Raw genomic sequence first — 24,063 nt, forward strand, 5'->3', positions numbered from 1 at the left:
GGTCACCTCACAAGTGGTGAAGCAGGTCTGCAGGTGTCTGTCCTTCTCTCCCTCTCTGTCTTCCCCATCTCTCTCCATTTCTCTCTGTCCTAGCCAATAAAGTGGGGAAAATGGCCGCCAGGAGCAGTGGATAAATAGTACAGGCACCAAACCCCAGTAACAACCCTGGAGGGGGGAAGGGAAGGGAAGGGAGAAGGGAGAAGGGAGAAGGGAGAAGGGAGAAGGGAGAAGGGAGAAGGGAGAAGGGAGAAGGGAGAAGGGAGAAGGGAGAAGGGAGAAGGGAAGGGAAGGGAGAAGGGAGAAGGGAAGGGAGAAGGGAAGGGAGAAGGGAAGGGAAGGGAAGGGAAGGGAAGGGAAGGGAAGGGAAGGGAAGGGAAGGGAAGGGAAGGGAAGGGAAGGGAAGGGAAGGGAAGGGAAGGGAAGGGAAGGGAAGGGAGAAGAGAAGGGAAGGGAAGGGGGAAGGGGAAGGGGAAAGGGGAAGGGGAAGGGGAAGGGGAAGGGGAAGGGGAAGGGGAAGGGGAAGGGGAAGGGGAAGGGAAGGGCAGGGAATGTCACCCATGGATCCTACTCAACCTAAAAGCCACTATTAACATCTAGGGAAAGTTCCCTTCATACTCTATGACTCCAGAAAACACAGACATTTTTCTGCAGAATTCACCCACATCGGTTTATAACCTTCCCTGCTATAATCACAGCGCTAGTTTTCTGAATTAAAAAAAATACATATGTGTATAAGTTTAATGGCTATAACATTCTACTACTTGAATATCAATATTCACGTAACTAATTTTCACACTGCTGGACATCTGAACTTTTTCCTTTTTCCACTATAGGGAGTCAGGCGGTAGCCCAGTGTTCGAGCCCCCGGCTCCCCACCTGCAGGGGAGTTGCTTCACAGGTGGTGAAGCAGGTCTGTAGGTGTCTTTCTCTCCCCCTCTCTATCCTATCCAAAAACAACAACATCAATAACAACAATAAGTACAACAACAAGGGAAAAAATGGGGGAGCAACAAAAGGGAAAATAAATAAATATATATATATTTTTTAATTGTTGCTGTGGTTATTATTGTTGTTATTTTATTTTATTTTATTTTATTTATTTATTTTCCCTTTTGTTGCCCTTGTTGTCTTTTTATTGTTGTTGTAGCTATTATTGTTGTTGTTATTGATGTCATTGTTGTTGGATAGGACAGAGAGAAATGGAGAGAGGAGGGGAAGACAGAGAGGGAGAGAGAAAGACACCTGCAGACCTGCTTCACCACCTGTGAAGCGACTCCCCTGCAGGTGGGGAGCCGGGGGCTCGAACCGGGATCCTTATACCAGTCCTTGTGCTTTGCGCCACCTGTGCTTAACCAATTGCGCTATTGCCTGACTCCCATAAATATATATTTTTAAGAACTTTCTTAAGAAAAAAAAAAAAGGCAGTGGCAGGGGTGGGGAGCTAGTATGACTGTTATGAAAAAAGACTTTGATGCCTGAGGCACAAAGGCCCTAGGTTCAGTCCCCAGAACCACCATAAGCCAGAGCTGAACAGAGCTCTGGTAATAAGCAAACAAACACAGCCATGGCAGCCAGAAGGCAGCAGCTCTGAACTTGCAGTCAGGAGGCCCCAAGTTCCATCTCTGGCATCACATGCGCCAGAGGGATCCTCTGGTTCTCTCTTTCACTCTCTCTCTCCTCTCTCCTCCTTCTCCTCCTCCCCCTCCCCCCCCACGTTACTAAGTAAATATATCTTTTACGAGGCTGTGATAAACAACACTGCAGAGGACACTCTTAACGCACAAACCTGACATACACAGCAGATGTTGCTGTTTTACCCAGGTCTCTGTTTAAGAACATTATCTTTGCAAACCAAGATGCTCTTTCTGGGTTCCGGCATTAGGTCAACAAGTCCAAGAGGTATTTTCGAAACTAGTTACTAATAATATTTTTGGGTGAATTCCCCCTCATGTTTCAGCATCCACAGACAGTCAGGAAAGCAACAAGGTTCCAGATTCCCAGTCAGCAACCGCAATGTGTACGTACGTACATACGTAATGTCTCCCTGCTCAGCAGTGTCAGGCCGACAGCCCTGATACTCTGTATCCTGCTCGGGACACACAAAGAAAGGAAAGCAAGCAGGAATAGCCCTTGTTTCCTGTTGACAAACCTTCATCTACATCTGTGTTGCTAGTACTTGTTCAACAAACCTGTTACTTTTTTGGAAATAATAAATAATTCAGGGAAGTCATTCTGAATCCTCTGACATCTGTTGCTTGTATGACTCTGAATTATTCATCAGTGAGCACAAACAGTATTAATTAATTCAAAGAAAGTAGTGAGGCAAGCCACTGAAATAGAAATGAGTGCTGCAGAAGAAAAATGCCTTTACTGGAAGCATACTTCACTAGCCACTGACAAGCAGCTCAAAGAACACGCCGGCCCCTGGAAGTTACAGGATCGGGCACACTTAGAAATCAGAAATGAGGACATGAGTGATGAGCACTGTGTTGTCTCTAGATTATTTTTTTTCCTCTCCCCTTCAGCATATTATCATCTGATTTGGTCTCTCTCAGCAGTCTTCAGGCTCATGCAGGAATGGTATGGCATTCAGAGAAAGGAAGTTTATTAACTGAAGTTCAACAGAATCCCAGTAATAGGGGGGCTGGGTGGTAGCACAGCGAGTTAACTGCACATAGCATGAAGTGCAAGGACTGGCCTAAGGATCCTGGTTCGAGCCCCCAGCACCCCACCTGCGTGGGGGGAGGGTCACTTCACAAATGGTGAAGCAGGTCTGCAGGTGTCTATCTTTCCCCCTCTCTGTCTTTCCCTCCTCTCTCCATTTCTCTGTCCTATCCAACAACAGCGACAGCAACAAGGGCAACAAAATGGGAAAAAATGGCCTCAGGAGCCGTGGGCTTGTAGTGCCGTCACCAAATCGAAAAGAATCCCAAGAGTAAGGATTGCAACCAAGTCTCATGCGCTCATCTGCAAATGGAGATTTCACTATAGTAACAGAAGAGTTCCCTCCAAATTAAAGAGTTCAGTTGATGTGACTGTCACAAACTGACTAGTTATTTCCATGACGACTTGAGCACTTCCTTTTGACAAAGCACTTGCTTGTGGTTTTCTCGGTGGGCTGCCTAGTCTACAGAGGTGGCTGCTGGCTTAGTCTGCCCCTCAGGCTGTTTCTCATTTCCTTCAGGATGATTTAGACTGTGGAATGGGGTGTGGAGGGGAGGTGTGACGGAGAGAAGTGTGTTTTCTGTTGCTAAACAGGTGCTGGGAGTGGGCCAGCTGGAAGGAACAGGCCTCCTGCAGAAAGTACAAGGTGGGGAAGGAAGTCTCAGCTCAAAATATTGAGGATGGTTTGACTCAGGGAGGTGTGCAGGGACCTGCTCCTGCTCCTCCATGTGGCTCCAGTGCAGTGCTCAGTCACGACTGCTTGGCACAGGTAACCCGCCTGCCACTTCCGCGTCCATGTCAACTGCAGGCAACAGAGAAGAAACCCTGAGGGGGGAGGGGAGCACAGAGAACACAGGCTGGAGAAGCGAGAAATACCAAGAAAACCAGCCCGAAGGAAAGCCACAAAGTCCAGCAAGGGGTTCTTTCAAAACCTCTGAACTGCGAGGAATGCCAAGTTACTGGCAAGATCCTCTTCTTAGCGGCAACTAATGAACTACTGTGAATAGACCGGCAGCCTAGTCTCTCCGGAGGGGGTCCAGAGAGGCCTCCCCAAGCTTCCAGAAAAAGAGACCCACAGAAACCCTGCACTTGCCTTTGAGTTCTCTTTCAGTAGCACCCTTTCAAGGGACTTCATAAAGGGGGACAAGCCTCCTTTGTTCCCTCCAAACTTAGCCTGTTGCTGTCTTGTTCCTTTGGGAGAGATACAGGAGACGGTGGAGAAAAGTTTGGAGTAGAAAGACGAAACATTTCTGCCCAGTCTCCGAATGGCACTTCTCATCAATTGCAGGCTTGTTAAAAGGGGCAGAGGAGGGATGGAAAGGTAGCCAAGACTCTTGGCTTAGCAAAAAGAAATCGAACAGGGACCTCTGTGTCTCTTTTAGGTCCTATCCAAAATAAAGCTACAGATTTACTTCATTCAAGAGAGAAGCAAAAAAAGGAGAGAGTGAGGGGGAGGGAGGGAGGGAGGGAGGGAGGGAGGGAATATTAGTTTAGAGCACTGCTCAGTTCTAGTTTACAGCGGTGCTGGGGTTGCCTTTGGGATGTCGGGCATATATGTTTTGTGGTGATGTGTCACTAAAGGTCAGGGAGATAGGATAATGTCATGTAAAAGACGTCTATGCCTGAGGGTCCCAGGTTTAACTTCATTGCACAGCTAAGCAGTATTCTGCTAAAAGAAAAGAGGGAGAGGGGCCGGGTGGTGGCGCACCTGGCTGAGCGCACATGTTACAAAGCACAAGGACCCCAAAGTTCGAGCCCCGGGTCCCCACCTGCAGGGGGAGAGCTTTGCAAGTGGTGAAGCAGGGCTGTAGGTGTCTCTCTGCCTCTCTCCCTCACTATTTCCCCCTTCCCTCTCCATTTCTGGCTGTCTCTATCCAATAAATAAGTAAAGGTGACAAAAAAAAATTCTAGAAAAAAAAGAGAGAAGAGGGAGAGAGGAAGGGAAAGGGACAGAGGGAGAGGGAGAGAGAGAGAGGAAGAGAGAAGAAGAGAGGGAGAGGGGAAGGGAGAAGGAGAGAGGGAGAGGGAGAGAGAAGAAGAGAGGGAGAGGGAGAGAGAGAGGAAGAGAGAAGGAAGAGAGGGAGAGGGAGAGAGGGAGAGAGAAAGGGAGAGGAAGAGAGAAGAAGAGAGGGAGGGGGGAGGGGAGAGGGAGAGGGGGAAAGGGAGAGGGAGAGAGGGAGAGGAAGAGAGAAGAAGAGAGGGAGAGAGAGAGAAAGGGGAGAGGGAGAGAGGGAGAGGGGGAAGGGGAGAAGTAGAGAGGGAGGGGGAGAGGGAGAGAGGGAGAGAGGGAGAGAGGGAGAGGGGAGAAGGGGAGGAGAGAGGGAGAGGGAGGGGGGAGAGGGAGAGAGGGAGAGAGGGAGAGGGAGAGAGGGAGAGGGGGAAGGGGAGAAGTAGAGAGGGAGGGGGAGAGGGAGAGAGGGGAGAGTGGAGAGGGGGAAGGGGAGGAGAGAGGGAGAGGGAGGGGGAGAGGGAGAGAGGGAGAGGAGGGAGAGGGAGACCTGAAGTGCTCGTGAAGTGTTCCCCCTTGTGGACAAGGGCTGGGAGTTTTGAAACGGGCTCCTTGCACACAGTAATGTGTGCTCTCTACTGGGTGTGCCTAGCTGGCCCCTAAGTTCGCTGTGCCCTGGACGTAGCTGAGCATCTTGCTACACGCAGAGTCGGATGAAGGTCTGGGGTGGGGTCTGAGTGCCTATGTTTCTAGCGAGCTCCCAGTGATGCTGAGCTGGTCCATACAAGCCACAGAGTGGCCTCTACACCTGAGTCGCAGAGCACAGCAGCCACTGTAGTGCCCAGCAGCCCCTACCTACCCACCCACCCACCCCGTGAAGGCAGGGAGCCTGGTCAACCCCGGCGATGCTTTTTGAAGTGCAGCCAGAGTTGAGGTCCAACTGGCTTGCTCTCTTTCTCAGCTGGAAAGAGTCTAAAAATCTCACTTGGTATCAGAAAGGGGGGGGGTGTGCCGACTCAGACAGATTGGCATAGAAACAAAAGGACAGTGTTTGAAAGCACGTTGAGAGAGGATACACTGCCGCGGGCATTTCACAGAACGGCTCAGATGCTTTCATTAGGGTGAGGAGCCAGCAGAGTCCTGGCCACGTGGAATCTCATACAGACTCAACTCCAGGAACGGGACTGCCTGCCTTAAAGGCCTTCCTAATGTTCTTCAGCTTCCCAAAGCTCAATACCCTGGGCTCTATCTTTCTAAACAGACGAGCGACTTATAAATGGATTTTAGGGCCTGATAGCATCCCAGAAAAAGTCTCTTAAATCATTTCAAATGCAGATTCCTGGAACAAACTAATGACTGAACCAGGGCGTAGAAGCAAGCCCACAGCCCCTCTCCCTGTGTGCCTCCCCTGCCCTGCCCCTGGGGAGCAAGGGAGGAAACCTTCAGCCCAGTCTACTTTGAGTCTACTTTCTCCACCATGAGCCCAGTCTACTTTGAGTCTACTTTCTCCACGATGAGCCCTGCTCCAGAAGGTCTCAGTTCTACTGGTCGCCAACAGATGGCATCGGAAGCTGAATAGGCCATTACATCCTCAGCCTTGGCCTTATTCCTTAATCTCCTGTCAAGTTTGCTCTGTTTGAAATTCAAGGTCTTGTTAAAAATTTATGGGGGGGGGGTTGAAAAAAACAAATCAAGAGGCCAGATGGTGGCACACCTGGTTGAGCACATATGTTACAATGAGAAAGGACCCAGGTCCGAGTCCCCGGTCCCCACCTGTAGTGGGAAAGCTTTACGAGTGGTGAAACAGGGCTGCAGGTGTCTCTCTGTCTTTCCCCCTCTCTATCTCCCCCTCACCTCTCTATTTCAGGCTGTCTCTATCCAATAAATAAATATAAAATAAATTAAAAAATAAAATAAAAAGGCAAGCACCTCTGGATAATAAAATGAGAGCAGTGGGCAGGAGTAGATAGCTTAATGGTAAACCAGAGCTGATCAGTGCTCTGGTAAAAACAGAAATAATCAGGAGTCAGGCAGTAGCGCTGCGGGTTAAGCGCACGTGGTGCAAAGCTCAAGGACCAGCATAAGGATCCCTGTTCCAGCCCCCAGCTCCCCACCTGCAGGGGAGTCGCTTCACAGGCAGTGAAGCAGGTCTGCAGGTGTCTGTCTTTCTCTCCCCCTCTCTGTCTTCTCCTCCTCTCTCCATTTCTCTCTGTCCTATCCAACAACAACTACAACAATAATAACTACAACAATAAAACAACAGGGGCAACAAAAGGGAATAAATAAATAAATATTTTTAAAAAGAAAGAAAATAATAATAAATGAGAGCAGTCAAAGAATCAGAGTCCCAACATCCCTCTTGGGAGACAACTCTTGTCAGCGCCCAGTGTGTCCCAGCTAGATGTCGGGCTGGATTTAGAACAGATGGGTTTTTCCAGCAGCTAACCTGTGAGAAGAGCTTCTGTGTCAGCAACTGACATAACAGCTAAGTCGCTTCTCACACAGCTCACACAGAAAGCAAACCACAGAGAAAGCAAAAACAACCCTCCACCAGGAGGTGAGGCTATAACCACAACCTTCTTGAGAACAGAAGACCCTCTGAGAACCAGAACTCGTTTCCTCTCTTCTCGCTCTGGCTGGCGGGTGTGCTGGGATGTTATCACCCTTTTCAATTGCAGGACATCCAGAGTGTGAGTTGGTGAAGGCGGTTTAACACGGTGCAGGAATTGAGGGGAAGTGCCATTAACGACCCTACGGCCCGTCAGATTTGCTTATGTGCTTGCAGAAGAGTGTTTTCAGCAGGAGACACATAGCAGCACTTTGGGGGGGCTTCCTGGTGGTCACACAGGGGCCGAGGGCAGCACTGAGCAGATAGAGGCCGAGGGGCTGCCGGCTAGCCGACAGTGTAGGCACAGGCCCCCACCACAAGGCTTATAGTCCTGAGGTTCAGAAATGGCCAAAACCTTTCACTTGCAAAACTCAGTTTCCTACTGTGGTCACATAAAAACATCTTGACTGAGAAGACAAATGCTAGTTAACAGGGAAACTCCCTTCTGACATCAAAAATCAACCCTCCCAAGTTTGCTTTGTCCCTGTTTTTGAGAACAGAGTGTCCCTCGGGTCTCTGCCAAGACCTCCCTTCTCTGGCTCTCGTTCTTGCTGGCCTTGTCAGGAACTTCGCCCATCCACGTGCACTCTGCTTCCAGCATCCACACTCTTCCTCGTCACTGCCCTCCCTCTGACCAACGCTGGGCTTCGCGACTCTTAAACACCATCTCTGCCCAGAGAATAAAACAAGCATCTCACACTGATACAAACAAGTGACTGGATGAATAAAGAAATGGAGATGGGACAGGTAGTCCTTACAGAAGAAGAAGAGTTCCAGGCCATAAACAGGGAAGGAATGGGAGAAATGGCAGGTCAGGGCGCAGGGGCCAGGCGGTGGCGCAGCTGATGGGGCCGCACACATTCTAACGGCACCCAGTTCGGGAGAAAGCTCACAAACGGTGCTGCAGGTGTCTCCGTCTCAGTCTCCCCCTTCCCTCTCAATATCTCTCTGTCTCTAACAAAAATAAATAAGCAAAATACTTTACAAAAAGAAAGAGAGAGAATCAGCATATTGCTACAGTAGTAATAGCTATGGGCAAGACGTATGAATATCAAAACTTTTTGGGGGGGCCAGGCAGTGGTCAAGTGGTTAAGCACACACATTACAGCTTGCAAGGACCTAGGTTCAAGCCCCTGGTCCCCACCTGCAGGGGAAAGCTTCATAAGTGGTGAAGCAGGGCTGCAGGTGTTTCTCTGTCTCTATCCAATAATAAATAAATTAATTAATAAATAATATAAAGACTTTTTCTTTATTCAATTTTGAAGTCTTATTTACTTAATGAAATGAGAGACAGAGACAGAGAGAGAGAGAGAGAGGGAGGGAGAGAGAGAACAGTGCATTACCAAGCCAATTAACTCTCTGGTCACTTGAAGGTATTTTGTTTTGTTTTTTAATTTATTAATCTTGGGTAGAGAGAGACAGAGAGTAATTTGTCGGGAAATTGTCAGGCTCCTCACAATTTCCCGACATCTCCTCCTTTCTTTTTATCTAATGGCCATAGTATCAGGAATTCGGGGTGCTTTGTGAGGCAGGGAGTCTGATAAGACGGGACAAACCTTTGGGGTGACTCCTGTCCCTCCTTGCTCAACCTCTCGGTAGAGAGAGAGACTGACAGCATAGATGCATTCCTCAGGTCAAGCCCTGCCGGGCTCTACCACATCCTCACAATTTCCCGACAGTAATTGAAAGGGAAAGGAGACACCTGCAGCCTTGCTTCACTGCTTGTGAAGCTCCCCCTGCCCCCCTCAGCTGTACAGGGGGACCAGTGGCTTGAACCTGGATACCTGGATCTTGGCGCACTGTAATGAGTGCACTCAACCAAGCGTGCTACTACCTGGCCCATTTCATCTGCTTCTCCCTTCCTCCCTCCCTCCCTCCCTCCCTTCCTCCCTCCCTTCCTCCCTTCCTCCCTCCCTTCCTTCCTCTCTCTCTTTCTTTAAGAAAAAAAACATGTGGTGGTCCGGGAGGTGGCGCCGTGGATAAAGCATTGGACTCTCAAGCATGAGGTCCCGAGTTCAATCCCCGGCAGCACATGTACCAGAGTGATGTCTAGTTCTTTCTCTCTCCTCCTATCTTTCTCATAAATAAATAAATAAATAAATAAATAAATAATAAAAAACATGTGGGTCCGGATGGTGGCACACCTGGCTGAGCACACATGTGACAATGTGCAAAGACCCTGATTTGAGCTCCTGGTCCCCACCTGCAGAGGGAAAGCTTTGTGAGTGGTGAAGCAGGGCTGCAGGTGTCTCTCTCTGTCTCTCTCCCGCTCTCTCTTTTTTAAAAATATTTTTATACTATCTTAATTTATTTATTAGATAGAGACTGTCATAAATCGAAGGAGAAAGGGGTGATAGAGACAGAGAGATTGTCCTTAGATTGTCCTAGGAGGAAGGAGAATAGTAACAAAAAAATTGGATTAGGGCAGTGAGTAGCTCTTGTCCTTGAAGAAAAAAATCTGTGGCTAAAATTAACCATTTACCTCCATCCACCTGCTCCAGGGCCCATATATATGTATTTAGCACCAGCGTCTGTGTAACCTCTACATCCCTAATGGTCTGAGCTTATAGCTCATGGTCACATCTGAGGACACTGCAGATTTCAGGACCGGTCTTTTTCAAATGGCAGGACAGGATAACCCCAGCCTCCCTCTGGAGACCGGGCCTATCCCTACCGTCATTTCTTTATGGCGAGGACAAGGTCTTGGGAGGGCCCACAAGATGCCGTTCCTTATGGAAGCGTGAGGTCTGCATCCTTGATCCAGAATGTGGTTTTCACCTTTAGCATGCTGCTGCTTGGGAGTTTGCTGGAAATGTACGGTCTGGAGCCTACTGAGACTGTAGAGTGGAGTCAGGCTCTTTATTCCTTCTTAAAAAGAAGTTTCTGTCTTTCTTTCTTTATATTTTATCTATCTGTATATTGGGCAGAGATGCAGAGAGAAATCAATATGGAAGGGGGGGATAGAGAGACACTTACAGCACTCTGAGGCCTCTCTTTACCCTGTTGCCAGAACCAGGACCACATACCGCCACAAGGTGAGAAGTGCAGCTAGCGCCGAAGTGCCCAGCTCCATTCTGAAGCCTCTAACACACTTTACGAGTCATCTCAGTTACCTAAACAATCTTTTCATCTTTTCTTGCTTCTATTCCTTTCCCCAGAGCCTCACTCAGCTGTGGCTTATGACAGTGTTGGGGACTGAACCTGGAACCTCAGAGCCTCAAGCACGAAAGTCACTGGCCTGATCTTTATGTGATGTCCCCAGCAAGATACTATTTTTTTGTTGGTTTGTTTTTAGTTTTTAAATTTATTTATTATTGTATAAAGACAGTAATAAACTGAGGGGGAGGGAGAGATTGAGAGGGAGAGAGACAGAGAGACACCTGCAGCCCTGCTTCACCATTTGTGAAGCTTTCCCTCTGCAGGTGGGGACCAGGGGTTTGAACCTGGGTCCTTGAGCACTATAGTGTGTGTGCTCAACCAGGTGTGCCACCACCTGGCTCTGTTTGTAGTTGTTGTTTTTTAAAATTTTTTTTAATTTATTTATCTTCCCATCTGTTGCCCTTGTTGTTTTTCATTGTTGTTGTTGTTACTGATGTCGTTGTTGGACAGGACAGAGAGAAATGGAGAGAGGAGGGGAAGACAGAGAGGGGGAGAGAAAGACAGACACCTGCAGACCTGGTTCACCGCCTGTGAAGCAACTCCCCTGCAGGTGGGGAGCCGGGGGCTCGAACCAGGATCCTTAGGCCGGCCCTTGCGCTTAGCACCACATGCGTTTAACCCGCTACACTATGGCCGACTCCCCTGTTTATAGCTTTTAAACAGAGTATTTCATTGATTGATTTTTACCAGAGCACTGCTGAGTTCTGGTTTACTGTGCTACTAAGGATTGAAGCTGGACTTTTTGGTGCATTAGGCATGGAAGGGTTTTTTGCATAACCATTAGGCTACCTCTCCAGCCACAGTTATCTAAAATGCTCTTGTCTACTGGTTTTTAAAAAATATTTTCCTGGGGCTGGGTGGTGGCACACCTGGTTGAGCGCACACGTTATAATGCACAAGGACCCGGGTTCAAGCCCTCTGTCCCCACCTGCATGGGGAAAGCTTCACAAGTGGTGAAGCAGGACTGCAGATGTCTCTCTGTCTCTCACCCTCTCTATCTCCTCATTCCCTCTTGATTTCTGGCTATCTCTAGCCAATAAAAAATAAAGATGATAATAATAAAAAAAAATTTTTTTTTAATTTTCCTGGGGACAACTTTAAATATCAGGTTGACCTCTTTGGGGCTTTTATTCTTAGGTCATGAATATATTTTGTCACAATTTCCAAACAAACATGACTTTTATTTGTGTGTTGCTTTTTGTTTGTTTTGTTTTGTTTTTCTGTTTCTGTGGTTGGTTTGAGTTTTCCACAAGGATTCAGACGCTGGTGTTTACCCTTGAGTATTGACCTTGGTGCTGACCCTGAGTGACAAGAACTAGCAGATTGCTCGGGGCACAGGCCACGCAAACCCGTGAGGTCCTAGATGTACATGTGGGTAGAGCAAGAGAGCAGTGCCTGGGTCCAAATTCAGAATTTTGCAGTAGCCATTCAGTAATGAAACACAGCCGCTTCAAAAGCCTCAGTGACAACATCCATTACTACTCTAGCCTCTTTGGGTCAGGGCAAAATTGAAAAAGGTACAATGAACCTCTCTTACCAATTTCTACATCCCTCTCCCAATCTTGTATCAGGCAGGAAACTTGAGTTCAAGGGGAAAAAAACATCCTGGATGGTTCAGAGCCCTTTTCAAAAGCAGGTTTCAAAAGGAATCACATAGCCCTGAGCCTCAGCACCAGAATGCCAGGTTACTATCTGCAAAAAAGGTCAAAGTCTTGTTAAGAGGAGGAAAAGACTCTTTTTTTTTTCTTTAATATAAAACTAGATGAGTTACAGGGCTGGTGCAGAAAATTAGCACTCACTGCTCAGGCCTATGCCTCTAAATTGACTCTGAACGAAGGAAAACCTGGAAAGATACTGATTAATCAGCCATCTGCACCAACTGCCAGGCACTACCTCCACCCCTCTGCCCACCAGTCAGCCAACTTTGAATCGAGGCTCAACTCCAAATTCAGGAGCCGGAAGTCACAAGGGAGGGGGCAGGGGATGGGGACTGGTTCACCTGGTAAAGCACATATTACAATGTGCAAGGACACGGGTTCAAGCCCTGGTACCCACATGCAAGAGGGAAACTTTACAAGCGAGGAAATAGCACTACGGGTCTCTCTCTCTCTCTCTTTCTCTCTCTCTCTCCTACTTTGTATCTCCCCCTTTCCACTCAGTTTTTCTGGATTGATTTATTCAATAAATAAATAAATAAACTTTTTTTTTAAGGGGGAGGGCACTGAGAACACTGAATGTGGAGGACAAAGGAGACACACTGAAGGGTGTGTGGAGAACTAATGAACTGTGTCAGAGGACGAGCTAGGAGGAGCCAGGTGGTGGCACACCTGGTTGAGCGCACATGTTATAATGCACAAGGACCTGGGTTCGAGCCCCTGGTCCCCACCTGCAGGGGGGAAAGCCTTGCGAGTGGTGAGGCAGGACTACAGGTGCCTCTTTGTCTCTCTCCCTCTCTACTTCCCCCTACCCTCTTGATTTCTGGCTGTCTTTATCCAATAAATAAATAAATATAATAATCCTTTAAATATATTTATTCCATTTTTGTTGCCCTTGTTTTTATTGTTGTAGTTACTATTGTTGTTGTTATTGATGTCGTCGATGTTGAACAGGAGAGAAATGGAGAGTGGAGGGATAGAGAGGGGGAGAGAAAGATAAGACACCTGCAGACCTGCTTCACCGCTTGTGAAGCAAATCCCCTACAGGTGGGGAGCCGGGGGCTCGAACCGAGACCCTTAACGCTGGTCCTTAACGCTTTGCACAACATGCGCTTAGCCGGCTGCACTACTGCCCGACTCCCAAGATAATAATTTTTTAAAGATAAAAAAAAAAAAGCTGAGTTAGGCAAAGGCCCCATTCCCTTTGCTGTTGTAGGTGGTGTCTCTCTGGACCCCTTTCCAGGCAGAGGTCGCTTGCTTTGAATGTGAGTTGCTGTGTCCTCTAGTCCGTAAACTCACCAGCCGGGACCACTGAGTGCGGGAAGCTAAGCCTGTCATCACAGAGGCCTTGGAACAATCAAAGCGAAAGGTGGGTCCCTGGGTAAGGGGAGAGTAGGCCTGTGGCAGAAGTCGTGCTCCTGATCCCCCCAAGAACCTGCCCTAAGCTCCAGTGCTCCCCCCCCCACTTCCTCACACGCCCACGCCATCCCTACAGCATGAGAACTCCTCTCTTTTTTTTAAAATTTTGCTCCCCCTCCACTTTTGTTGCCCTTGTTGTTTTTCATTGTTGTAGTTATTATTGCTGTTGCTATTGATGTCATCGTTGTTGGATAGGACAGAGAGAAATGGAGAGAGGAGGGGAAGACAGAGATGGGGAGAGAAAGACAGACACCTGCAGACCTGCTTCACCGCCTGTGAAGCGATTCCCCTGCAGGTGGGGAGCCGGGGCTCGAACGGGATCCTTCAGCCGGTCCTTGTGCTTTGCGCCACCGGCGCTTAACCCACTGTGCTATTGCCTGATTCCCGACAGTGTGTTTCTTTACCATGTGTGCAACCCAGGTTCGAGCCTGGCCACCACCGCTTTGAAGCACGCTTTCATGTTGAGCTTCCTCTGTTTCTGTTTCTCTGTCTCTATCTAAGAACAAAATAAAGACCTTCACAAATCAGTTACAGAATAAATGAGTCACATCAGGCTGATAGAAATAGCTCAGCATTCAAACACAGGACTGGCATGCCCCAAAGCCCAAGGGGCCCAGATGGGATTCCCTGTACCCCCATATGCCAGGGCTGAGTCTCTGGTCTCCGAGTCTCTGGTCTCTCTCTTTAAAAAATAAATAAGTAAATAAATAAATGGATAGATAGATGGGTGGATGGATGGATGGATAGTAGATAAATGAGTCACATCAGGCATCAACTCCTTTTTGACAAGATACTTAAGGAATTTTGCACTGGTACCACTATGATGGTCCAGAGTAGCTCTCTTTCCTAGCACTGCTCCTCCTCCTCCTGCTCTCTTCCCCTCTCTCCTCCTCCTTCTTTCCCTCTTTCCCCTCCTCCTTCCTAATAATTTGTTTTATATTTATTTATTTATTTATTACCAGAACATTGCTCAGCTCTGGTTCATGGTGGTGCAGAGAATTGAACCTGGGACTTGGAGCCTCAGGTATAAGCATCTCTTTGTATAACCGCTATGCTATCTACCCCTGCCCCTTCATGATATTTTATTTATTTGGTAAAGACAAAGAAATTAAGAGGGAAGAGGGTGAGAAAGAGACACTGCAACACTTCTTCACCGCTCATGAAACATTTCACCCCTGCAGGTGGGGACTGGGGGCTTGAACCCAAGTTCTTGGGCACGGGAACGTATGTGCGTGACTGGGTGCACCGCCGCTCAGCCCCCCTTAGGAGTGTTGCTTCTTCTCCTTCCTCTACCTCTTCCTCTTCCTCCATGGCCTTTCTTTTCTCTCTCTCTCTCCCTCTCCCTCTCCCTCTCCCTCTCCCTCTCCCTCTCCCTCTCCCTCTCCCTCTCCCTCTCTCTCTTTACCAGAGCACTGCTCAGTTTATGGTGGTGCCGGGGACTGAACCTGGGATTTCAGAGCCTGAGGCATGACAGTCTCTTTGCAGAACCATTATGCTATCTGCTCCCACCCAAGATCGTCTTCATCTTCTCCTTTTTCTTCTCCTCCTCCTCCTCCTTCAGTATTTTATTTACTTATTTTAGTGGGGGGAGAGCGGGGGAGAGACCAGAGCCCTGCTTGGCTCTGACTAGTGGTGGTGTAGAGGATTGAACCTGGGACCTCAAGGTCTCGGGTATGAGAGTCCTTCTGTGTGGCCACTGTGCTGTCTCTCCTGCCCACCTCAGTGCTTCTTAAGGCTGTTTACTCTGGATCAGTAGGAAACTCTCCACCTACCCTTTCTTACCTTTCCCCAGTTCCCTCTTTCACTTTCAGGACATTCTGTTCCGCTTCCCACCACCCCAGTCTTAAACCAGGCCTCCAAGAGGTGCCCTAAGACAGGTTAACATCCAAAACATAAAGCATTTTAAAGCATGTGTCCAGAGGGTTAGTCACTGTATAGCCAAGAATGCACAGCACGTCTCAAGCGACCTAATTAGTAGTAATAACTTGATGATTAAAATGTCTGATTCTTGAACAAAACAGCTCGAAAACCAGTGAGTTTATTTAAAGAGTAATCCAAAACAGCCCGAGAACTTTACTTGACTCACAACACTGCTTCTTCGGTGCAATTTTTAAATGAGTTTTTTAAAGTAGCTTTCATAAATCTTCGCCTAGTCCACTGCATTTCAGACACTGAATTTAGGACAGTGTTCAAAGATTTTTATGGGGCCAGTTCCACGGTTGAATTTTCAATTTACCATTCTTCCTTTACTGGCTTGCTTTTGGAGCAGACCAACATATGAGTCCTTGAGGACTGGAAAACCAATGAATTAATCAAAGGAAAAATGTTCTGTTTCCCCCATTTAGAAATTCGTTGAAATATAGATGAAGTCCGTTCTGAACAGCAGGACATTCTGAGAAAGCCATCAGCCTAAATGCCTTTATGAATAACTATTATGTTAGAAGCTCAAAGGATCTTACATCTCAGCCAGACGCATAATCAGTCCGCTAAGGAACACGGGGAAGAAAATGAACATAATGTGGGTCTATACATTTTTCCCTGCTAATATGGGCATATAGAATGTCTTTTCATCTTTATCTCGGTGCACACTGATGCTTCCGGGTGCCAAAGCTAAAGACTTGTAGCCTCTGAATTTGCCCCTCTCACCTCGGATGCACTATGTGAAGTGTCAAGTAGCCACAGCCAGAAAGCAACATCCTGCTCAAGTTGTGAGAGCTAGTACACTGGGTTCAAGCAAAGTTGAATCTATGTGATAGAAATACATGCCACAGATCCGATTACAAAAATGACTAATCAGTACTGCAAATAAACATTTAAAAAGTACAAACAGGGAGTCGGGCAGTAGTGCAGCGGGCTAAGCGCAGGTGGCACAAAACGCAAGGACCGGCATAAGGATCCCGGTTCGAGCCCCTGGCTCCCCACCTGCAGGGGAGTTGCTTCACAGGCGGTGAAGCAGGTCTGCAGGTGTCTGTCTTTCTCTCCCCGTCTTCCCTTCCTCTCTCCATTTCTCTCTGATCTATCCAACAACGACAACACCAATAACAACAACAATAATAACTACAACAACAAGGGCAACAAAAGGGAAAATAAATAAATATAAATTTTTTTTTAAATATTGCTTCATAAAGTAACAGGAATGAAAAATGGAGGGTGGGGGAGACAGCATAATACTTGGCAAATAGACTCTCTTGCCTGAGGCTCCCAGGTCCCAGGTTCAATACCCCATACCACCATAAGCCAGAGCTGAGCGCTGCTCTGGATAAGAGAGAGAGAGAGAGAAGGAAGGAGAGAGAGAGAGAAAAAGAGAGGGAGGGAGAGGGAGAGGGAGAGGGAGAGAGAGAGAGAGAGAGAGAGGGAGGGAGAGGGAGGGAGAGGGAGAGGGAGAGGGAGAGAGAGGGAGAGAGGGAAAGAGAGGGAGAGGGAGGGAGAGGGAGACAGGGAGAGGGAGAGGGAGAGGGAGAGAGGGGGAGAGAGAGGGAGGGAGAGGGAGAGGGAGAGAGGGAAAGAGAGGGAAAGGAAGGGAGAGAGAGGGAGAGGGAGAGGGAGAGAGGGGGAGAGAGGGAGAGAGAGGAGAGAGAGGGAGAGAGAGGGAGGGAGAGGGAGAGGGAGAGGGAGAGGGAGAGGGAGAGAGGGAAAGAGAGGGAGAGGGAGGGAGAGAGAGGGAGAGGGAGAGGGAGAGAGGGGGAGAGAGGGAGAGAGAGGGAGGGAGAGGGAGAGAGAGGGAGGGAGAGGGAGAGAGAGGGAGGGAGAGGGAGAGAGGGAAAGAGAGGGAGAGGGAGACAGGGAGAGGGAGAGGGAGAGAGGGGGAGAGAGGGAGAGAGAGGGAGAGAGAGGGAGAGGGAGAGAGAGGGAGGGAGAGGGAGAGAGAGGGAGGGAGAGGGAGAGAGAGGGAGGGAGAGGAGAGAGAGGGAGGGAGAGGGAGAGGAGAGGGAGAGAGAGAGGGAGAGAGAAGGAGAGAAGGAGCCCAGGGGTGGCACACATATAATGCCGTGTGTAAGGAAGGACCTGGATTTAATTAAGCCCCTGGTGCCTGTCCACAGGGAGGCAGGAAGCTTCTTAAGCACTGAAGCCATACTGCAGGTTTCTCTCTCTCCCTCCCCTTCTCTACTCCTTTGCTCTCAATTTCTCTGTGTGTATCCAAAAATAAATAGAATTAAATATTGGGGGGGGGTAGAAAGCATAATGGTTATGCAAAGAGACTCATGCCTCAGGCTCCAAAGTCCCAGGTTCAATCCCCCACACCACCTATAAGCCAGAGCTGAGCAGTGCTCTGGTAAAAATGAATAAAGATAAAATATTAAAAACAGTGAAGATGAATATAAGACATCTATCCCACTAAGCGAAATGACTGGGTGCACTTGGCATCAGGTGACTGAAATGCAAAGCAAGCACACGGGACAGACCTAGAGCCCGAGGCCGGTCAGTCTGTGAAGGTTCACTGTGGAGAGCAACATAGATGTGATCCCACAGTGCTCAACTCTGGTGACTCCAGTCTGACTTCTGCCTCTACTAACCCTATTTATTTGGTTTCTATTTAAGTAATTCCAACAACTCTTATTAAACTCTCTGTGTATGGGCGGGGGGGGGGGTATTGCTTGCTTTCTCACCATCCAACACAACAGAACAGGTCTGGCGGGAGACGGGAGAGACGTGTCGTGTGTGATCGTGTGCTTCTCCTCCGTGAAAGAAGACGCTTATTTCATCGTGCTCACTGCTGCTCAGCGGGTCTCATCTGATTCAGCCCAGATCTGCTCAGACAGACAGTGTCTCTTCACTGCCCACTATCCTGTGCTGCTCTACTAGGATGCATTACCCGTCTGGCTCAGAGAGGAAAATTCCAGAAGAGTTTCCAATAGAGGAGCACAGAATGCTTCACTTGTAAGCTGAGGTGCCGGCGAGACACTCCTGTCGCACACTTACTCCCGGCAGGAGCAGGAACAGGAGCAGGCAAACGTTCACTGCGCTGGCCACTGGCCGCCGAGAGCCTGAGCTGGGAGCCGGCCGCCTGCAGCTGTTCGTTCATCCCTCATGAACAGCGGCGAGCCAGAGGCTGGCAGGGGAGTAGGGAGAATCAGTGAGCACTTACTTTGACAGACAATTCTGGTGCAGAATACCTGCCACCAGTAATAAATCACTTCGTTTAAGTTTATCTTTTTAGCAGCACACAGTGAATTAGGCCCATATTTCACTTCAACCTCTCTTTTCTGCCCTGTTGACAGAGGACAGATGGAGAAGAATGGTGAGAAAGAGGATGAAGAGAAGGGACGAAAACAGAACTTTGTTACTAGGCCTGTGCAGTAAAGGGGAAAAAAAAAAGATGATGGATAATAAAGCAGTCATTGTTTTCTAAGCGACAGTTGCATTTTAATTTTTTTTTTTTTTACAGCTTTGGATGTACCAATGAAGTTATCATGGGTTTGAAAATGCAAACAGCTTTCTCTCCGAGCTCCTCAGGGGATACTAAGTACCTACAGAGTCAACAATCTCCAACACCAGGCTTTGCTAATAATGGGTGAGCTTATGGGCTTCACTAATGACGCTGCTTAGGAACTGGTGCCCTGGGAAGCCTTGAAACACACAGCTGAATGGAAACAGGCACATCTGACTTAACAACATGGCAGTGGTCATGATCTGAAACAACCAACCAACCTCCAACTGCAGACACACAAGAATGCCGCACAAAGCGCCGCTTGAGGAAGAAAGAGAGAGTACGCAGAAGACATGTGACGACTCTGAGCTCGCCGTGTTAGACCCCAGCTTCCAAGTTAAAGCCAGCTGAGCAGAGGACACAAAGCCTTGAATCCGGAGTCGGGCGGTGGCGCAGCGGGCTAAGCGCACGTGGCACAAAGCACAAGGGACCGGCCCAAGGATCCCGGTTCCAGCCCCCGGCTCCCCACCTGCAGGGGAGTCGCTTCCCAGGCGGTGAAGCAGGTCTGCAGGGGTCTGTCTTTCTCTCCCCCTCTCTGTCTTCCCCGCCTCTCTCCATTTCTCTGTCCTATCCAGCAATGACGACATCAACAGCAATAATAACTACAACAACAATAAAAAACAACAACAAGGGTAACAAAAAGGAAATAAATAAATAAATATTAAAAAAAAAAAAAAAGCTTTGACTCACCAGGAAGCACAGAGCTAGAGCTAGGACTCCTGAGGGGAGGCAGGATCCTTAAAGAGATGATTCTGTGATGACGCGTAAGAATGGGAGCAGGAATTGCCAGGTGGTGACGCACCTGGTTGAGCACGTGTTACAGGGCACAAGGACCAAGGGTCATTTCCCCGGTCCCCACCTGTGGGGGAAAGCTTTGCGAGTGGTGAAGCAGGGCTGCAGGTGGCTCTCTCTCTCCTGCCCCCCTTCCCCTCTGGATTTCTCTGTCTCCAAAAAAAAAAAAAAGAGGGAAGGGAGACAGCATAGTAACTATGCAAAGACTTGTTAATTTTTTGTTGTTGTTAGATAGGACAGAGAAACTGAGAGAGGAGGGGTGATAAGAAGGAGGAGAGGGATGCGGGTAGATAGCATAATAGTTATGTAAAGAAACTTGTGCTTGAGGCTCCAAAGCCCCCAGGTTCAATCCCCTGCACCACCATAAGGCAGAGCTCATCAGTGGTGTGGTTAAAAAAAAGAGAGAGAGAGAGGGGGGGGGTGGGGGAGAGGAAGATAGACACCTGCAAACCTGCTTCACCACTCATGAAGCATCCCCTGCAGGTGGGGAGCAGGGACTCGAACCAAGTCCTTGTGCTTGTTAATATGTGGGCTTAACTGGGTGTACCAACACCCAGGCCCGAGCAAAAAACTCTCCTGCCTGAGGGTCTGAGGTCCAGGTTCAGTCCGTAGCACCACCATAAGCCAAAACTGAGCATTGCCCTGATCTATCTTGTTCTGTGCCTTTCTTTTTTTTTTTTTTTTTTTTATTTTATTTTATTTTATTTAAGAAAGGGATTAATTTAACAAAACCAATAGGGTAGGAGGGGTACAACTCCACACAATTCCCACCGCCCAATCTCCATAACCCACCCCCTCCCCTGATAGCTTTCCCATTCTCTATCCCTCTGGGAGCATGGACCCAGGGTCATTGAGGGTTGCAGAAGGTAGAAGGTCTGGCTTCTGTCATTGCTTCCTCGCTGAACATGGGCGTTGACTGGTCGGTCCTACTCCCAGTCTGTTCTGTGCCTTTCTGTATCTCTCATTAAAACATAAATATTTTTAATATTTTTTTCGTCTCCAGGGTTATCGCTGGAGTTGTGTACCTGCGCTATGAATCCACTGCTCCTGGAGGCCATTTTTCCCTTTTGTTGCCCTTGTTGTTTATCTTTGTCGCTGTTGGATAGGACAGAGAGAAATGGAGAGAGGAGGGGGAAGACAGAGAGGGGGAGAGAAAGACAGACACCTGCAGACCTGCTTCACCGCCTGTGAAGCGACTCCCCTGCAGGTGGGGAGCCAGGGGCTCGAACCGGGATCCTTACACCCGTCCTTGCGCTTTACGCCATGTGCGCTTAACCTGCTGCGCTACCGCCCGGCCCCCTGTAGATGACTTTTATGCCTGAAGCCCTGAGGTCCCAGGTTCAGTCCCCAGTACCACCACAAACCAGAGCTGAGCAGTGCCTTCTCTGCCCGCTCTTCTCGATGTATTTCTTTCACTTAAAAATAAATAAAATGTAAAAAAAAAAAAAAAAAACTGAATTGAGTTTATCAATGTCTCCTTTTTTCCCCTCAACTGACTTTGTTACCCTTAAACAATTAATGTCTATGTTTAGGCAGCAGTTTAAAAATGAATTCCAGTTATCCTGTCTCCTGGCTTATTATCTTTTTATTTCTTTCCCTCCTTTTGGTATTTTAAAAGGATCTATTTATTGATGAATGAGTTAGAGGGAGGAGAAAGAGAGAACCAGAGCATCACTCTGGCACTTGTGAAGCTGGCCAACTCAAGACCTCCTCCCAGCGAGTCCACTGTACTGCTCTCTGGGCTACTGTTTTGAACTTGGTTAAAATTTTATTTATTAATGGCTAATGAAAGAGAGAGAACCAGAGCATCACTCTGGCACATGAGATACAGGGGAATAAAACTCCGGACCTCATGTGTTAGAGTCCAAGGCTTCATCCTCTCTGCCACCTCTTAGGCTCCTGTGACTTTTCCATGTCACCGTCCTGTAGATGTTGAGTTCAAAAGCCCACTCTGCATTTTCAGCCGGTCATTTTAGTCAGCCTGCAGCTGACTCGCCGCCGCTGACACTGGGTCACACCTCTTCTTGCACATTCTCTTTCCCTCCATCGACAGGCAGACAAAGCTGCTCCTCACTGTGGGTACATTCTAACGACCTGGAGTGGCGTTCTTGCTCTGTCTGTGTAGTCAGGGCCCCACACATGTGCATTTTCACTGCTCTGGCTGCTTTTTCATTCAGAGAGAGGGGGGGAGAGAGAGGGAGAGGGAGAAGGAGAGGAGAAGAAGAGGGAGAGGGAGAGGAAGAGGAAGAGGGAGAGGGAGAGGGGGAGGGGGAGAGGGAGAGAGGGAAAGAGAGGGAGAGGGAGGGAGAGGGAGGGAGAGAGAGGGAGAGGGAGACAGGGAGAGGGAGAGGGAGAGAGGGGGAGAGAGGGAGAGAGAGGGAGAGAGGGAGAGGGAGAGAGGGAGAGGAAGAGAGGAGAGGAAGAGAGGGAGAGGAAGAGAGGGAGAGGGAGGGAGGGAGAGAGAAAGAGGGAGAGGGAGAGAGAGAGGGAGAGAGAGGGAGAGGGAGAGAGGGAGAGGGAGAGAGGGAGAGGGAGAGAGAGGGAGAGGGAGAGAGGGAGAGGGAGAGAGGGAGAGGGAGAGAGAGGGAGAGGGAGAAGGAGAGGGAGAGAGAGAGGGAGAGGGAGAGGGAGAGGGGGAGGGGGAGGGGAGGGGGAGGGGGAGAGAGGGAAAGAGAGGGAGAGGGAGGGAGAGAGAGGGAGAGGGAGACAGGGAGAGGGAGAGGGAGAGGGGGAGAGAGGGAGAGAGAGGGAGAGAGAGGGAGAGAGGGAGAGGGAGAGATGGAGAGGAAGAGAGGGAGAGGGAGAGGGAGAGAGGGAGAGGAAGAGAGAGGAAGAGAGAGAGGGAGAGGGAGAGAGGGAGAGAGAGAGGGAGAGAGAGGGAGAGGGAGAGAGGGAGAGAGGGAGAGGGAGAGAGGGAGAGGGAGAGAGGGAGAGGGAGAGAGGGAGAGGGAGAGAGGGAGAGGGAAAGAGGGAGAGGGAGAGAGGGAGAGAGAGGAAGAGAGAGAGGGAGAGGGAGAGAGGGAGAGGGAGAGAGGGAGAGGGAGAGAGAGGGAGGGAGAGGGAGAGGGAGAGAGGGAGAGGGAGAGAGAGAGGGAGGGAGAGGGAGAGGGAGAGAGGGAGAGGGAGAGAGGGAGAGGGAGAGGGAAAGAGAGAGAGAGAGAGGGAGGGAGAAGCCACAGCACAGCACCATCTGCAGGAACTACAGCAAGCGGCAGGTACTGAGTCTGGAGCATGTCCACAAGTGTGGCAAGGCGTATACCCCACCCGCTGCACCCTCTCTCTGGATCCTATTTCATTGTTCTAAAAACAAGAATATTTCAATTGTTTATACTCACAACCTCAGTAATCAAGTGAAAATAGAGAACCACAGTACATTTTAAATATATATATACCAGAGCACTGCTCAGCTCTGGCTTATGGTGGTGCGGGGGATTGAACCTGGGACTTCAGAGCCTCAGGCATGAGAGTCACTTTGCATCACCATTATGCTATCTACCCCCCACCCAATGATAATGTTCTTACACACACTTGGGAGGATATAAATATATAATATCCATGAGGCAATATTTCAAGATATATCAAAGCTTTAAAAATTTAGAAGCTTTCTAACCCAATGATTAAACTCTTGTGATTTGTTCCAAGGAATTAACCAGAAATGTGTACAGACATATATATGTCTTTTTTCAATGTTTTTAAATTATATTTATTTATTTGTTGGATAGAGACAGCCAGAATTGAGGGGGAAGGGGGAGACAGAGAGGAAGAGGACAGAGAGACACCTGCAACACTGCTTTGCCACTTGTGAAGCTTTGCCCCCACAGGTGGGGACCGGTGGCTCGAACCTGGGTCCTTGCGCATTGTAACAAGTGTGCTCAACCAGGTGCGCCACCACCTGGCCCCACATACATGTACTTTTTACAGCTGGTGTCTAAGGGTGACAGATGTCAATGATGCTGAGAACGGCTGTAGGAAGAGATAAAGTAAGGCTAGGGAGGCAGCAGAATGCTGGTGCAAAAAGGCTTTCATGTGCATCTGAGCAGTGCTCTGGTGAAATACAACATAATAATGGGAGTCGGGCGGTTAAGTGCAAGGATCTGGTTCGAGCCCCCGGCTCCCCACCTGCAGGCGAGTCGCTTCACAGGCGGTGAAGCAGGTCTGCAGGTGTCTGTCTCTCTCCCTCTCTCTGTCTTCCCCTCCTCTCCATTTCCTCTGTCCTAACAATGACAACAACAACTACAACAACAATAAAAAAACAAGGGCAACAAAAGGGAATCCATCAATAAATAATAAAAAATAATAACAATATAAAATAGAAAGAAAAGAAAAAGCAGGCATCCACATACAAAACAGTCATTAAAACTTAGAAGGATATTAACGACAGGTGCTATAT

The 24,063-nt window shown here is 48.6% G+C and overlaps 1 protein-coding gene across 1 annotated transcript in view; it reads right to left on the reverse strand.

Moving 5' to 3' along the window:
- LOC132541789 (cytoplasmic phosphatidylinositol transfer protein 1-like) overlaps positions 1–24,063 on the reverse strand; it is a 185,017-nt gene that overhangs the window by 72,319 nt on the left and 88,635 nt on the right. The window lies entirely within an intron of this gene.

This window comes from Erinaceus europaeus, chromosome 12 (genome assembly GCF_950295315.1).
Source record: "Erinaceus europaeus chromosome 12, mEriEur2.1, whole genome shotgun sequence".
Lineage (NCBI taxonomy): Eukaryota > Metazoa > Chordata > Mammalia > Eulipotyphla > Erinaceidae > Erinaceus > Erinaceus europaeus.